General features: G+C 36.9%; 1 protein-coding gene across 1 annotated transcript in view; it reads left to right on the forward strand.

Annotated features, from left to right (window-relative positions):
• The window catches only part of GPC5 (glypican 5), a gene marked incomplete at both ends in the record, with an annotated part of 756,320 nt that overhangs the window by 167,618 nt on the left and 571,880 nt on the right, over positions 1 to 16,822 (forward strand). The gene's annotated exons all lie outside the window — the stretch shown is intronic.

Below are 16,822 nucleotides of genomic sequence, written 5' to 3' on the forward strand. Positions count from 1 at the left end.
TCATAGATATTTTTGCAAAGCCAATCATTTTGTTTATTTTTTAGTTGCCAGAACTAGTTACCTCCTTATTCAGTTTTCAGACAATTTTTCTTCCTGTTTTTAAGACTGTAATTGTGGGAAAACATTTTGGGATTTGGGCTTAATGTTTGTTTTTCCCCTCTGTGTTTATAATCTCAGCTGTGTAAAGTATGGACAGTTTTATTATGTTTGATATACACATTTGTATAGTAGAATGCAATTGAAAAATTAAACAGTCAACAGCTAAGAGACAGGAGAGAAAGCAGAAAAAGAGGAGAAAAAAAAATCCACCCATTTTAAATTTGAAGCAGATGAACAGGAACTGGAGAGGAATTATTTCCTCCTGACTTAAGGACATGTTACTGATCTGCTTTCTATGTGAAGAAGCAGATACAGATGCATCTAGAATAACATTTTGATTTGGATCAGGAGTGTACTTTTGAAGGAAATCTTTCATTCATTCCTAGTTGCTGCACTTCAGTTCATGTTGTGTAGTGGTTTTAGGCAAATAAATTGGATTCCTTTCAGATGAAACTCAATTGAAAGATCCGACTGAAGATTGCACCTAACACAACCTAACTACTAATGAATATTCAGTCCCTTGGGATTATAGTAGATCTAATTGGAAACATTCTCTCTTCTCCAAATACAAGTCTTGAAGATATAGAGTCCTTTGTTTTTACAGAAACAAATTTCTGTAAATCTATTGTTACACAGTTTCACTCCCTGCTGATTTTGTGCATAGCCTCACCATAGTGAATTGTGTATGTTGGGGGGAGGTAGGAGAGCAAAAGGGAGGAGGGTGAATTGCCAGTACAGTGATTTAGATTGGATATAAAATAGTACCAGTTTCAAAGGGGAAAAACCCTGTACAAAACTTGGCAAATGCAGGCACGAGAGGGCAATTGCTTAGATTTCAGTCAAAAAAGAAAGGAAAAAAAAATGGGGAAGCATGTGTCCTAAATGTTTTTGCATTTAGAATATTGCCTGTTCATTATTCTAAAAAATGTTATTTAGATGGATTACGGATAGTAATTAACTATATATATTTTTTTAAAGAATCGTGATACTTTTGTTGAGAAGGGAATTGTTAAACTGTATACTAGATGTAAAGGCTTGTAATTGTTTGAAATAACAATGTATATACCAACACAGACCTTTTTAATGAGACATGATGAACTGGGACATCTACTGCTAAGGTGGAAAATAAAATGAAACAGTTTTCCTCCAAATGGAATACATGATTGTTTGTTTCAGTGGGGCAATCATCATGTACAAGCTACTGTACTGGGATGTTTTTCTGCCTTAATTGCCCTGTCAGTTACAATTAGAGGTGTTAATATAGCTGTGAAATGCTACAAATTACTTGTGGCTTTGCTCCTTGTGTATTCTCAGCCTGTCTTGTGTAAAAAGATATCAAAGTGACTGAGATTTCTTGCTGAGTCTGTTATTAAGGCTTGCTTGTTATATTCCCTGGGTATAGATACTCACTCAGTGTGGGTTCCGTATTATGGGTGTAAATATGCCTGCAACAGAACCATTTAATCCTTTAAAGTAAGGGGGAAAATCTTCAGGTATCAGGCATTTTTGCTGAAATTGCTGCAGATATAATAGGGATTCATTTAGCTGTACTAATTAAGAAATTGCTAGTTTTACCAAAGTTGTTATTAGTATGAAAATCTGTGATTTTTACAGTCTTATCTGTGCTTTGTGATAGGTATTTGCCATTGTTTTTCTGTTATAATAAAGGAGCTGACATCTTTTGAAATCCTACTGCTATGATCATCTGGAACAAAGGGATCATCTTAGCAGAGCAGAGAAATTTTTGACTGTTGGGGGAAAAATGAACTTGAAAGTGGGGCACTGAGGATGGTGATTTGCTAGTGCTTTCATTTCAGTAAGCAGTATCAAAAGACTACCTGGTCCATCACTAATAAATAAAGCAAAGGAGACAAATTGAATGAATGAATGCTACAATGCTATGTGATAGCTTGAGGAAAAGATAAAATGCAGGAGATTCATATAAGGGTGTCCAAATGAGCCTGGCTGTGTGGTAGGTTAGAACTGGCTTTCTTTCTCTACTGAAAAGACAGCAAGTGCAGACTAATAGACGTCTTGTGTGTGTTTTGAAACAGTTACTTTGCATTTCTGAAGTCATACAGATTGCATTGGATTTTGAAAGGTCAGATATTCTCTGTATTGAACTCTCTAGTATTTGTTTCAGAGCTGAAAAATATCCTTGGACAGTGGAATATCTTTTTCCTGTTGTCCCAAATCTTAAAACACTGTCATCTACAATGAGGAGCACTTTAGTGTAATCAAGAGACTGGTGACTAGAAAAAGTGACAGGTCACCTTTTTCTTTTTTTTTTTTTCTTTTCAGTTTTGAAGTGTGTATACTGCTTAGTGAAACGTTTTCAAATGTCAGTAACCGTTGTTGGTTGTTTCTTTGAATTAACAATAAATGAAACTCATAATTTATAAAACAGCATTTAAAGTGGGATTCATCCAGATTAAGTAGTTTCTCCTTATGATATATATGTATTCTTTTAAATGTGCAGTGCAAGCCTCTTGTTAAAATCTAAATTTAATGACTGTAAATCATGAGCACTCAGACCTTTTATTTCAGCCAATGGTTACAAGGGGTGAGGTAAAGATTTTAAATACTTTGAAAAATGGAAGAAAAAAATTAGTCTTCAGAGTCTTCAGTGGTTTTGAAAGAGAAAGTTTTCTTATAAATTTTGAAGGCAAGTGCATATTTGTATGATTGAGTTTTTATCTTATATATGTTATTATATAATTTTTCTTTTTCTTATCTTACCCCACAAAATAAGCAACTGTTAAATTGTGTACTTGCCAAGAATTGTGAAGAAAAGATTGTTAATATTTTTAAGTTATGTGAAGTACATTACTTTATAAAATTAGAAACTATTAAGTCTTTGGTTTTTGAATAAAAACAAATATACATTATTTTAGATATGGGGTAACAGCAAGATATGTACATATGTATTAGCTTTGTGTGCCTGCTGACACATCTGAGCAAGAAAAAAAAAAAAAAGAAAATTCTATAAACTCAAAGCATTTGTAGGTGACAGTATATATTTCATATCAGTTATCAAAAAAAAAAACTTATTAGATGAATATGTCATTCCCATATATGTGTGAGTGTGCATCTTCTTAGTGCATTATCAAAGACCAAGAAGAAAATGTCTGGCCCACCATATGTAGAAATTAAAACTACCTAACTTTGTAACTTTTTATAAAGTTTAATTATAAAATTATTTCAATATTTTGAAATATTTCTTAGGTGTAGAAAGTGTTTTGGGTCCAGATTACTACACTAAGCGCATCACCATAAATACACTTAATGGAAGAGTTCTCTTTCATGTTGAGAGGGAAATGTTTCACAAACTGTCATCTCTGCATACCTCACCCGTGTGGGGAGAAGGAAACAAACTTTTTTTGTTTTCTAAAATCTGAGTGTTAAGCTTTCTTTCATGTTTGCTGTTCTAGGATCTTAATTCTCTAGCCTAGTCAGAGAAGTGGACTAAGAGTCCAGAAAGCTACATTTTAATGTTCCCACAAGATAGATGTCTATGTGCTTCAGGTCTTGGTGTGCAAGCAGTGGGAACAATGGAGAATGGTTTTAATCTCTGGTTTAGGCATCTGACTTTGGGCTTTTTCCTAGACTAATCTTCTTAGGCTTCCTAAGCAGCAAATAGAGCTGGACAGACTCTACAGGAAGATGATTGGGAAGACCTGAGTTTAGCTGCTTCTTTTGAAGCTGGTTTGAAGAAACACGTACCTCTCTCTTGTGATAACATGGGAAGCCTTGCCCAAATCTCCCCAGTTTGTCTTTCTTGCAAGCTTCCTTTCCCTTGACTTTGTCATCTGCTTAAACTCAGACCATGAAAAGGCATTTTGGAAGGTAAATGCAGTCAGAGGAATACTGCTGAAATCAAAGGAACTGCTTATGTGTGTAAGCACACACAAAAAAGTACTTGCAAAGCTGGGGTGTTAGATAATGAAGTCTTTGAGGAAGAAGCTCTGTGTTTGGCAGAGTTATTTGTTAAATAAATAGTAAGCAGCAGGCTCTACTTTTGCAATCAGTAACTGTGGTATTTCTTTTCATGTTTATGTTTAGATAAAAAATGTATTTATGCTGAAATTCTTGCAAAGATTGACTGAAACTTTAAAAGCCACAGTCACTCAAATATTCTATATGTACTTTTCACCAGAGGATGACAGTTTTACTCTTGTGTGAAGGGTCTTATGATAAACAGAGAAAAAACTAGGCTACTGTATTTCATAGATACAACTGTATCTATAAAGAATTTCCAACTCTATTGCCATATCCACATGCATATACAGACGTTATTTCTGTTTATTACACTCTGCCGTTTCTGATACTGGACAGTTACGCTTGACCTGGTTGTGATCACTAGAGCAGAAGATGATTGACTGCAGCTTTTACCCCCTTCTTCCTTGTATATGTAGAAGAAAACTATTAAAAGACTTATTCAAGGGAAAGAAAGGTCAGGCACTCAATCAGACTGCAAGAGCTGGGATTACTGTCAAACTAGAAAGTCTTCTGTATAAAATAATAACTGTTTCCATAATATTTTTTCTATTATTCATATAAAATTAGTATATGTTCTGTATCGTTTTTTCCCCCTTTTGAATCTGTAACTTGGCTGTTAACCTGCTGACAGAAACCACAGGTTAATCTGTGGTTAAGGCCAATGGCACCCTGAAACAAGGTGGAAGGTGTAGGATTGCCTTGTTTCTGGAGAAGAGTTCTGTGTTAAAAACTTGACTACCTTGCTACTCTAAGTACTGGAGCTATGAGAAAAGAAATAAAATAAAAGAAAAAAGAAATATATATATACATATATACTGTTTCACTTTATATGTATCTTATATCAGACATTTGCTTATTTACTTCCTTGGCAGTTTATTAGGTGTACTCATTGGAGCCAGTAGGTTCTGCAAGCAGAATGTAAACCAACTAAAACAGTCCTGATATGGCACAATATCAAAGCCGCAATATCAAAGGAAACAAATCCACCACAGCCACCACTCTGCTCCCCCAAAATTAAATGAAGAAAATGGTTTATTTTTAATGCATTTTTTTCCCCTCAGTAGATGTATTTTCTTCTATGAAATAAATATTTATTAACAAGTAATATTCATAAGCACAATTATATTTATGTGTCATGAGCTGAGTGAGATTATACCTATTTGGTTTTCTGCCAAAAACATTTGAAACAACTTTGAAGATTTTTATTTGTGTTGTAAATTAAATATCCAATCCAGAACTCCAATACCCAGTTGTCACAATACACATTAATTTCACAACAAGAATAATTGCTTTTCTTATATTGTTTAATTATATTGTATAATAAACATAATAAATATAATTTATTGTATAACCAATGTATTGCATTGATACACTGGCCATATATAAAATCAAGATTTGAACTTTTTTCTAAAAGCATAATGTCTATATTGTGTACTCTGTAAAGATTTGCAAGTAATTAAAGTGATAAAGGATTGACAACTTTGATATTTTTTTTCTTAAGAAGATCAATCTCTTTCTCTTAAAATCCTGTCTTATTTATTCTTGTCAGAGGAAGCAACATGAGTATTTCTCACCACCTTTATCAGTTGGATGAGATGCGTATGTCAAGGAATGATTAATATGACTTTTGAAATAACCATTTGTGGGCAAAATATTAAGAGACCAAGCATTTTTGAAGACAGAAGAAAGGAACACAAAAATTATGGAATTTAAGTGTCAGTCTCTTTGGGAATGAAATGCTAAAAATGCTAACTCATCTGCAGATGCAATTAAACTCTTGAAGTGGTTCTAAGTATTTGCTAAGCAGTTACAGGGAGTGAGGTTTGCAGAGTAGTAAAGTATGACCTGAAAAATTGATAGCTTTGGGAAATTATGCCCAAATCACATGCCTGAGAATATCAATATTGAAGTTGGTTTGCCAATTTAGGGGCAACAGTTTTTATATAAAACTTCCTTTCTGAGATATCAAACTGTGCTCAAAGTGCTCATATGTTTGTGTATCTGAAATATGCAGTGGTTTTGAACATTTCAAGCTTCTTTTTCAGTTGTTAGTTTTTACGAATATAAGATCCTTTTGTGCTCAGTTTCAGTATATTGCTTTTTATATTTGGCCATTATTATTTAAGCTTTTCCTCCATTCTAGAAGGAAATATCAAACATTAATTTAACAATACCAGCAAAGTAAACATTACGTCATAAAATCCAGTCCTTAAACCCATTTTCTTATGTTCTTCCCATTCCTCTTTCCTACATAATCTCTTTACCTAGAGAAAAACAAATGAAAATATGTGCTAATATTTCTTGATCATTTTCCCCCAAAATATAATTATTGTCTTAAATAATAAAAGTGCATACAACAAATAATCAAAGAAAAATCAAATACCTGCAAATTGTCAGTTCAAGTGTTTAAGATATTGTGAATGCATTTAAGACCATTGTGAAACTGTTGCCTGTTCATTGCTGGAGTAGCTGAGGATGTAAATTTAATTAATTGTGTATAAATGTACTTATTTATGCATTTATACCTGTATGTAAATTACTTGTATAGTATTTATAGTTATGCTTGTAATTGTCAAACATGCAGAATGGGGTTCCATAAATTAGAGGATTAACTTTGGTTTAAATCAATCAGTTGAATAAGCATGAATAAAAATGGTTTATAGATTCACGTGTAAATATCAGCTGTTTCCTACCTCCCTGGCAATATCATAAAATCCCAGCACAATTACTGATGTTGTGCAGTGCAAAAGCTGCAAAACTATGTTTATATCTTTCTACAGTATTCAAGCTTAAGTCACTGAAGTTTTTTGGACAGAGTGCTGCTGGACGTGGCATCACATGAGTTTATTTATGTTTATAAAAACATAACTTAAAAAACATAACTTATTTAATAATAAACATAAATAAATAAACTTATTTATGTTTATAAGTACAACCTTTAATTACTCTGACAGAAACCTCCATAACTGCTGAATATCTTACCAGACACTACTTCTTTTGAAAACATCTGGTACAAAACAAGCTGTTACAAATGGACTGGGCAGAACCAGAAAACACCACCATTTAACTCTCAAAAGTCTTGGAATAGGGTAATGTGTACAACACAGTGCAGTGGCCTGATAAAATCCCAATTCAGTAAAGCAGCCCAGCACCTGAGGGTGTGATCAGTGGGTAGTTGGTGATCAAGAATCACTCCAGACATGGGATGGAAACATGCTGGGGAAGGCAGCACTACTAGAGCTGTAGCAGAACACAGGTTGTATGGGACAATTATAGAGTGGGAGTTAGAGTAAAGACAAAACTGGAGATTATCATGTTGTAGAAGGCAGGAAAAATTGCACATCTAGATTTTTACTACAGCTCAGGTAGAGGTGCAAAAGATGAATGATACCATGAGGCAAGTTATTAAAAGGACAGATGGATCAAGTGTGAAATGGGAAAAGAAGAGGAGAGGAAAAGAAATTGAAAAAAGCCAGAAAGTCAGTTTATGCGTTTATGACCATTTTATAGTGGCAACAATTCTTTAAATCACTTTAGTTCTATATATATGGCATGCTTTCATGGTTTTAACTAGGCTGCACCACGTGACACAAGGGGATATGTTAAATCTACAGGAGACTCTAAGAAATTAAGTCAAGTCTTCAACATCTGCTGGAGTTAAAAATACATAAATAATACATCATTACTTCGCAGGGAATATCAGGCAAAAAAAGAATGTAGAGAACTCAAAGAGACCATTAAAAAAATTTCATGACTGAATAGTCATTGATGCCTACAATGTATAGCCAACCAAATACTTACGCATTTCCTTAACTATTTACATGAGCTAATATTTCATAATTACTATTTTTATCTCTGCATCTCTCAGACAAAGATTCATAAAAACTAGGAGTGTATGTCCAAATGTTCGTTTGGTGTGTTAACTCTTTTTTATTAGCAAGGTTAGTGAAAGCAGAGTTGTGCATTACAAAAGGGTTTATTTCCTTAATGACTTCTGTTTTATTAATTTCTTTATCAGATGATATCATTCAAAACTAGCCTTTTGTCAATCTCCTCAACATTTTGGGTGCCTCTCTGCTTTGCATCCTCTTATGCTCTTTAGCATCCTCTTTTGCTCTAGACATTCTTGAGTCATTGATGATGATTATTCAATCACCTTTTAAAATCTATTCTGTCAGAAGTTTAAAAATTCTGAAGATTATACTTAAACATTGCAAAACACATTCCATGCAGCAATTTAAGATTCAGTAGGTTGATATACTTCTGTGGATTTGCAGAGATGAGTTCTTTGAAAAGATTTCGGGTTTAAAATCTTAAAATGTGTTGTCTTCCAACAACACATTTAATTTTTTTTGTGTGTTTTTCTGGATGTTTTTTTTTTTTTTTTTTTTTTTTCCTAAGCATATCTTTTTGAGTTTTATGAAAATTATCACTTTTTTTTTTTCTTATGATATTTTTTTCTTTTAACATGAAAGGTACCACCATGTGAATATGAATTCTTGCATTACACTGCACATGTGGTAAATGGGGGGTACTGAATTCATGGTGAGCAGCTGTCCAAGTGAGACTGAGCTGACTCCAGTCCTGAACACTGTTGTCTTGGGTAGGTTTGTTTGGATTTGAAGCAATTTCAGTTGATTTCAGGGAAGGGACAGTAAGAGGAAAAATGAAGAGATGCATACCAGAAAAGGAAAAACTAATTATGTGATTTGTGGCTTGTTTATATTCACTTTCTTATACCATCCTCTAATGTTTCTTTTATATTTGAAATAACATGCTAATGACTATGCCATAAGCTGCATCATGGAATTTTCAAGTATCTAATTTCAGAAGAGTCTACCTTTCCCCCCTCTCTCTAATGTAATAAATTCCCAAGAGGAGTGGGAGAGGGTACTCAGAACCACTCTGTGCTTTCAGTAATGCTGTCTTCAAGGTGCCTTTATTAGAAACATAGTGCAGTCATGCATTTTAAGGACTGGCTTTAGATCAGTATTCTTATTGTTTGTTTTCAAGCAATTCTGTGTATTTATATCTCACTTCTACTGTTGAATTACCAAACAACATTGAGTACTGCTTGGTCAAAGTATAAACAGCAGTTTCACCTTTCCTTCTGTCATGAGAAACAGGGAACGGTCGTATCTTAAGTTTTACTTAGTTTCACCTTTCGAAGCATTGCACTGAGGGAGGAAAACCGTTTTGACATTGTTTAAGGGTACAGAGAAAGTTTTCAAAGAATATTTCATGGGGAAAGGTGTGAGACAGTAGGTCTTTCAATGACCACTGAGATTTATAAGTCCTTACTTTACAAAGAAAGAGAGCTCATGGCAAGTTGCTGGGATAGCCTCTAAAGTAAAGCATGGCAAACAAATCTGAATAGTGAGAGTTCAGTGTCAGCATTCCAGTGAAGGAAGAAAAAGTAGGTACTGTGAGTAAGATTCATGGAAGTTTTTGATATATGACTGCATGAAAACTGAGTTATTTCCTGTTTCTTTTTTTTAATTATTATTATTTTTATTTTTCCCAGTGCAGGAAGTATTTATATGGTAATAACAATTAAGCACTACACAAAAAAAAATATTGTTTTTGTTAAAAAACAATCAGAAAGTCATTCAATACTGTAGATGTTTTTACTGAGCCATCTTTTTTCCTTGTCCCAGTTGATGAGATCAGGTGATTGAAACTACAGGAACCTGGCATGCTTCTGGTTGCATATCTTCATGATGTTACTGTATAATAGAAGTGATCCTAAATAGCAGGATTTTCACTTGGCTGTTTTGCATTTGATTGAAGACAAGGCTTAAAACTTGACGTTATTTGAGTTTTGGCAATGTTTAGACAATATTACTGCTTTGTGGTTTTTACACCTGACCAGTCTGGTGGCTTTCTATGACTGACTGACTGAATCAGTTGACAAAGGAAGACTGACCGATGTCACCTGGATTTCTGCAAGGCCTTTGACACAGTCCCACATGACATCCTGGTCTCCAAATTGGAGAGAGGTGGATTTGATGGGTGGACCATTCAGTGGATAAGGAGTTCTCCTTAAGATCGCACTCAGATCAGTGGCTCTATGCCCAAGTGGAGGCCAGTGATGAGTGCTGTACTTCAGGGATCTGTCCTGGGACCAGTACCGTTTAATATCTTTATCAATGACATAGACAGGGGGATTAAGTGCACCCTCAGCAAGTTTGCAGATGACACCAAGCTGAGTGGTGTGGTTGATACAACAGAAGGAAGGGATGCCATCCAAAAAGACCTGGAAAAGCTTGAGAATTGGGCCCACGTTAAACTGATGAGGTTCAACAAGGCCAAGCGCAAGGTGCATCACCTGGGCTGGGGCAATCCCCAACATGAGCACAGACTGGGAGAAGAACTGATTGAGAGCAGCCCTTCAGAGAAGGACTCGGGGGTTCTGGTGAATGGAAAGCTCAACATGACACAGCAGTGTGTGCTTGCAGCCCAGAAAGCCAACTGCATTCTGGGCTTCATTAAAAGAAGAGTGGCCAGCAGGGTGAGGAAGGTGATTGTCCCTCTCTACTTGTGAGGCCCCACCTGGAGTACTGCAGCCAGCTCTGGAGCCCTCAGCACAAGAAAGGTTAGAGTGGGTCCAGAGGAGGGCCACAAAGATGATCAAGGGGCACCTCTCCTATGAAGAAAGACTGAGAGCTGGGGCTGTTCAGCCTGAAGAAGAGAAGGCTCCGGGGTGACCTCATTGAGATTTTTCAGTACTTAAAGGGGCCTTATAAAAAAGATGAAGAGCAACTCTTTGCAAAATCAGATAATGACAGGACAAGGTGAAAAGGTTTTAAACTAAAAATGGAGAGATTTAGGTTAGAGATTATGAGGAAATTCTTCACTCAGAGGGTGGTGAGACACTGGAACAGGTTGCCCAGAGAAAATGTGGATGCCCCATCCCTGGAAGTGTTCAAGACCAGGCCTTGAGCAATCTGATCTACTGGGTGGCATCCCTGCCTATGCTGGGGGATTGGAATTAGATGATCTTTGAGGTCCCTTCCAACCCAAGCCATTCTATGATTCTATGATTCCACACCTGTAGAAGCAATATAGGAGATTGGTAAAAACTTGGTCTAACATATCCTCATGTATTGTTTTCCTCCTTGTTCCTTGACAAATCTTGTTTTCTTTTGTTTTCATTGTTATACACCCCTCTCAGTGTCATAGAACGTATTAATTGTCCTATGGGCTCCTGACTTAATGTTTTTGACAGTGTGATATCAAATGATAGTGGAAGTGGATTTTGCATGGTACTAATAAGTAGAGAATAATTTAGAATTGAATAACCCCACAGACTCCAGTGCAGAGGAGTACTTCCCTCTATTCCCCATGTTCTGTCGAATCATGATGCTGTCATGATCATTCCTCAAATTGCTCTCAGTCAGCTGTTACTGTAGTGTACTCCTGAGTTGAAGGGCTCTATTCATATGCAATATGTGATTCTTAATGAAAGAAAATATTTTATATCGTATCCATGTAAACCCAGAGGTAACACATCGTAGCTGTCAGTGTTGTATATTTCATAAAACAGTATTTTGCCTTTGATAATTGAATGTGATTTACTAATATCTGCATTTACTTATTTTTTATTTTTTTTAAATGAAAGTGTGTTCTCACACTGTTATTAATAATAAGCATGCTTACACATATCTGTATAGAATTACAATAGTAATGGTAAATATTTAAAATATTTTAGGAAGAAATAAAAAAATGTATTGACACTTAGAATGAGGTTGGAGGGTCTAATCTGAAAAGAGTGTGTGAGAAAAAGTTAATCACGATCAGGTTGTCTAAGTTGTTACTAAGATACTGAGAAAGAGTGTACTGTTTGGTAGGACTCTGCTGCAGACTGGTGGCTGAATAAATGTTATTGTAATGCTACAACGGTATTGTAATGGTACAATAAAAATTCTGTTACACTGTAAAAATATGCTAAATGTTACATATTGTATATGTAAAAAGCATAGACACCAGGTCCCAGTTGAGATGCCAAGGGTATCTGAAATGTTGCACTGAGCTCACAAGTAGGATTCATACAAATGCTGCTTGGAAAGAACCTCTGTGGTTTTCCTAGTCCAAGTCCTCTGGTCTTTGAGACAGACCTGAGTGACGATATCTTTGTGGATGCCATCAAATGACACTGGATGCCTCTATTCAAACTACTGAATTGAGCCCTAAATTTAATTTACTGTAGTAGGAGTATAGATACTGATCTCCTGGGCAGACAACAGCGTTTGTGTGTATGCAGTCTGGAACTGAATCCCATCCCTGCTATTGGAAGTTGGTGGTGTTGGAAGCAGAAGAGGTAACTGGGCTTGCATGCAGGCTACAGCTTTGGTAGGAGAATGGAAAAAAAGACTTCAAGTAAATCTTGAGAAATCTTAGCATGCCTTTACTTAAGAACAATGTCCTACATAGAACGCTAAAAAAAGCTATTTGTGACTTTTTATGGCTTCACAGGCACATAAAAAGATAAATTGATGACAGGGAATAGTTTTGCAGTAGCACAAAACTAATCAAGACTGCAAGTCTTTATTATTTTCTATTATAATTGCTTTTTTTATTTTTCTTTTGAGCTATTCATTTTCTCTCTTAGAATAAAACAGTTTGTTTGAATATTAAGTGATACCTGTGCTCATGTCTTCAAAGTTGCTAGGAAAATAAATTTACTAAATCATTTTTGCCTCAAATGCTGTCCAATTAAAAACTATGTTAAAAAAAAAATCACTGTGCAAATAAAGTGTTGGAGATATACTGCTATCATTGCCTTAGATATATCCCATTTCAGATTCTGTTATATTGGAGATCTCTATGAAATTGCTTTGCAGTTAAGGTATTTAACTTTCTGGTTTTCAAGTATCCGTCACTTGAATGCTAACCTTTCTCAAATTCCTTTCCTGATTATATTAGCATCAGGAATAATTTTCCTGCTTTTTCAACTGTCCATCCCAAAATATATATTTGGCTTTTTGTTAATGTGGAGCTTGGCTGCCCACCCAAGTGAAACTTAAATATGCTTTGTCTCTGCCGCTCCTTCACAGTCACTCCCTGCCCCTGCTCCACGTGGGGTCCCTCCCACAGGATGCCGTCCTTCCCAAACTGATCCTGCGGGGGCTGCCCACAGGCAGCAGCTCTTCAAGAACTGCTCCCACATGGCTCCGTCCCACGGGGTCCATCCCTCAGGAGCAAACTGCTCCAGCATGGGTTCCCCATGGGCGGCAGCTCCCCCCAGACTCCCTGTCCCTGCATGGGCTCCTCACCACGGGCTGCAGCTCTGGCCTGGGGCCTGCTTCTGTGGGGGCTCTCCATGGGCAGCCTCCTCCAGGCCACATCCACCTGCTCCACCAGGGGCTGCTCCGTGGGCTGCAGCATGGAGATCTGCTCCTAGTGGGACCTATGGGCTGCAGGGGGACACAGCCTGCTCCACCAGGGGCCTCTCTACAGGCCACAGGGGAACTGCTGCCTGGAGCACCTCCTGCCCTCCTTCTGCACTGACCTTTGGGTCTGCAAAGCTGTTTCTCACTCCTCTCCCAGCTGCTGTTCCCCATCAGTTGCTTTTTTCCCCTTTCTTATATATGCTCTCACAGAGGCACAACCAACGTCACTTACTGGCTTGGCTCTGGCCAGGGACAGGTCCATTATCTAACATGGGGCAGCTTCTGGATTCTTCTCACAGAAGCCACCCCTATGACCTCCCGCTGTCAAAGTCTTGCCACATAAACCCACAGCAGCTGATTATATAGTTCCTTACAAAAACACTAAAGAATTTAAGTATTTTATTCTTGTGAAAACATTGTTAAATTGTATTTTATGGTTTCCAACAGGTCTGTTGAGGTGGTGTACTTAGTGTAATTGCATCTGTAGTACAGCAGAAAGTTTAACATTTTGCATATTGCTCAAAATAACAGCTAAAAGTTTCAGTAGAAATTTTTATAGTGCTTGTAACCCCACATCTTTAAACTTCACTAACAGTTTTTCTTATAGAGATCCAGATATAGAGCCTGTACACATCTCTTCACTCATACATACACACAAACACAGAGGTGGCCAGAACTTCTCTGATTCTTAACAGCCAGCCAAAACAAGTGAGATACTAATGAAAATTGGTTCAGTATCAATACAAAGCTTTTGGAAAGAAGGGTAGAATGATTGAAGAGAACAAAAATGATCCATATATGAAGGTGATCCCAAGGCAAATAAGAACAGAACAGAAAATTGGAATTGCTCATGTGTCTTGGTGTTCATGCTGGAAAAGCCAGGAGTGCCTGCATCCAGGCACTCCAAAGAAACACTGATATGGAAGTGCTGCATTGCTGGTGCTGCAGTACCTGCTACTTAAAGCTATTACAGTGCCAAGTAAATGGGATGTGTCAAATGCACCTTTACAAGTACCTCCAAAGACCCAGGGCTGCTCCCTTGAGGGATGCCACCAGGTCTGTGCAAATACCTCTGTACAAATAAAGGAAAGCAAATGTAGTAATGCAGACACATCTCACAGGTAAACACAGAGTTTCCCAGTCTTTTTCGAACTTGCTGTTAATATTCAGAAGCTGGTTAAGGATATTATAAGGTATATTTTGAAATCAGCTTTGAATTTTGTTCAGTCTTTTACCGACATTGGCTTTACATTTTTGAAAGTTAATATGGAGTCGTGCAAGACTTCTAGGTGGCAAAAGGAAAACTATTCATACTGGTATTTTATCTTATACTTCATATGGTAAATAATCTAGAATTTGAAAGGTGCTATGTTTTAAATAGCCTCTTGTTATTGAAATGTCATCTTAAAATTAAAAACCTGTATACCATTATAAAATTAGAACTCTTTAGGGTATTTTTAGTGAATTAATAAATTTCTTCAGATGGTTGAAGATAGTGGTTTTGTTACCTTATGTCTCTGAACCCATCCAAGGCATATCATAGTAGACTACAAAAATATGCCCTGGGGCATCTTAAAAATATATAAATAGCATATCAACATGTTGTTGGGAGAACAAGGTGGATATTGATACTCAATCCAGGTACTGCTCAGAAATTTGTGTTGTTCTCACAGCCCAACCTGTGGTGATCCATGATGATGAGACCATGTTTACAGAAAACAGGTGGGAGAGGGCATGCATATGATAAGAAACATTAATCTAGGCATATTTTCTTCTCCAGGTAATGCAATTTGCTGCATGAGAAATACTTGGTATGATTTGCCTTTATATGAGCTCCCTCCATTTTCCAATTTCCAAAAACTGCATGTGTTTTCTACAATATACTATATAGCTCAATAAACTCAGGTGACTAAAAGTATATAAAATACAATATTTATTTTAGAGTTGATTTACTTAGAGGAAATTGAAGGAAGTAGAACCTATGTGCATGTTTTGCTTTACATTTTGAATTCTACAAGATTTTTATAGGTGAAAATGATTATTTAATACAGTACAATCAAAATCCAGGAGTAGGGGGCAGAATTCCAATTAATTTGATTTTATCACTTTAAATCCACAATTTGCCTGTGAATCACAGAATCACAGAATTTTCTAGGTTGGAAGAGACCTCAAGGTCATCGAGTCCAACCTCTGACCTAACGCTAACAGTCCCCACTAAACCATTTCCCTAAGCTCTACATCTAAACGTCTTTTAAAGACCTCCAGGGATGGTGACTCCACCACTTCCCTGGGCAGCCTGTTCCAGTGCCTCACAACCCTTTCAGTGAAGAAGTTCTTCCTAACATCTAACCTAAAACTCCCCTGGCTCAACTTAAGCCCATTCCCCCTTGTCCTGTCACCAGGCACGTGGGAGAACAGGCCAACCCCCACCTCGCTACAGCCTCCCTTGAGGTACCTATAAAGAGCGATAAGGTCGCCCCTGAGCCTCCTCTTCTCCAGGCTGAACAAGCCCAGCTCCCTCAGCCGCTCCTCGTAGGACTTGTTCTCCAGGCCCCTCACCAGCTTTGTCGCCCTTCTCTGCACCCGCTCAAGCACCTCGATGTCCTTCTTGTAGCGAGGGGCCCAAAACTGAACACAGTACTCGAGGTGCGGCCTCACCAGAGCTGAGTACAGGGGGACGATCACCTCCCTAGCCCTGCTGGTCACACCGTTCCTGATACACTGTGAAAATGGAAACTTTCAGTAAAGGGGCTTGTGAACATTTTAATGGAAATAAGTCAGAATTGAAAAGACATATTCAAAAGACACTTCCAAAACTGAAGATGTCAAAAGTCATTACATCTCAAAAAGTAACAGAAGACTGTAAAATTAAGTTTTCCAGTGCCTCACACATGAGGTAGTATAAGTGAAAAATAAAAGAAATGCACAGAATATGTAGCAGAAGAAAGCCAAGTTTTCATTTGCCTATAATTGCAATTAGAGACTGATTTTCAATAATTTTTGATACCTTCAGTTCCAGATAAAGTCAGTGCAAATTTCATATGATTGCACTACACCATAGCAAACTAGTGAAGTTCTTAAAGCATGAGTTTTATCCATTCAAAAGCACCCCATTTCAAAGTCAACTGGAGTTAAACCCCTAAGGTGACGTGAATTCAGATGAATGCAAAGTAGGAAGAAATGGCAGAGACTGAGAAGAATCTGAGATAACTAATAAAATAAGAGCTAGAATCTTTAAAAGAAAGGGAGGGAAAGAAAAGTTACAATGGCAAAAAGAAGTCCAAAGAAAAGACTGTGTATCATGCAATGAAACAGGGATGAGATGAAACTTC

This window comes from Netta rufina, assembly GCF_964035555.1.
Source record: "Netta rufina genome assembly, chromosome: 1".
NCBI lineage: Eukaryota > Metazoa > Chordata > Aves > Anseriformes > Anatidae > Netta > Netta rufina.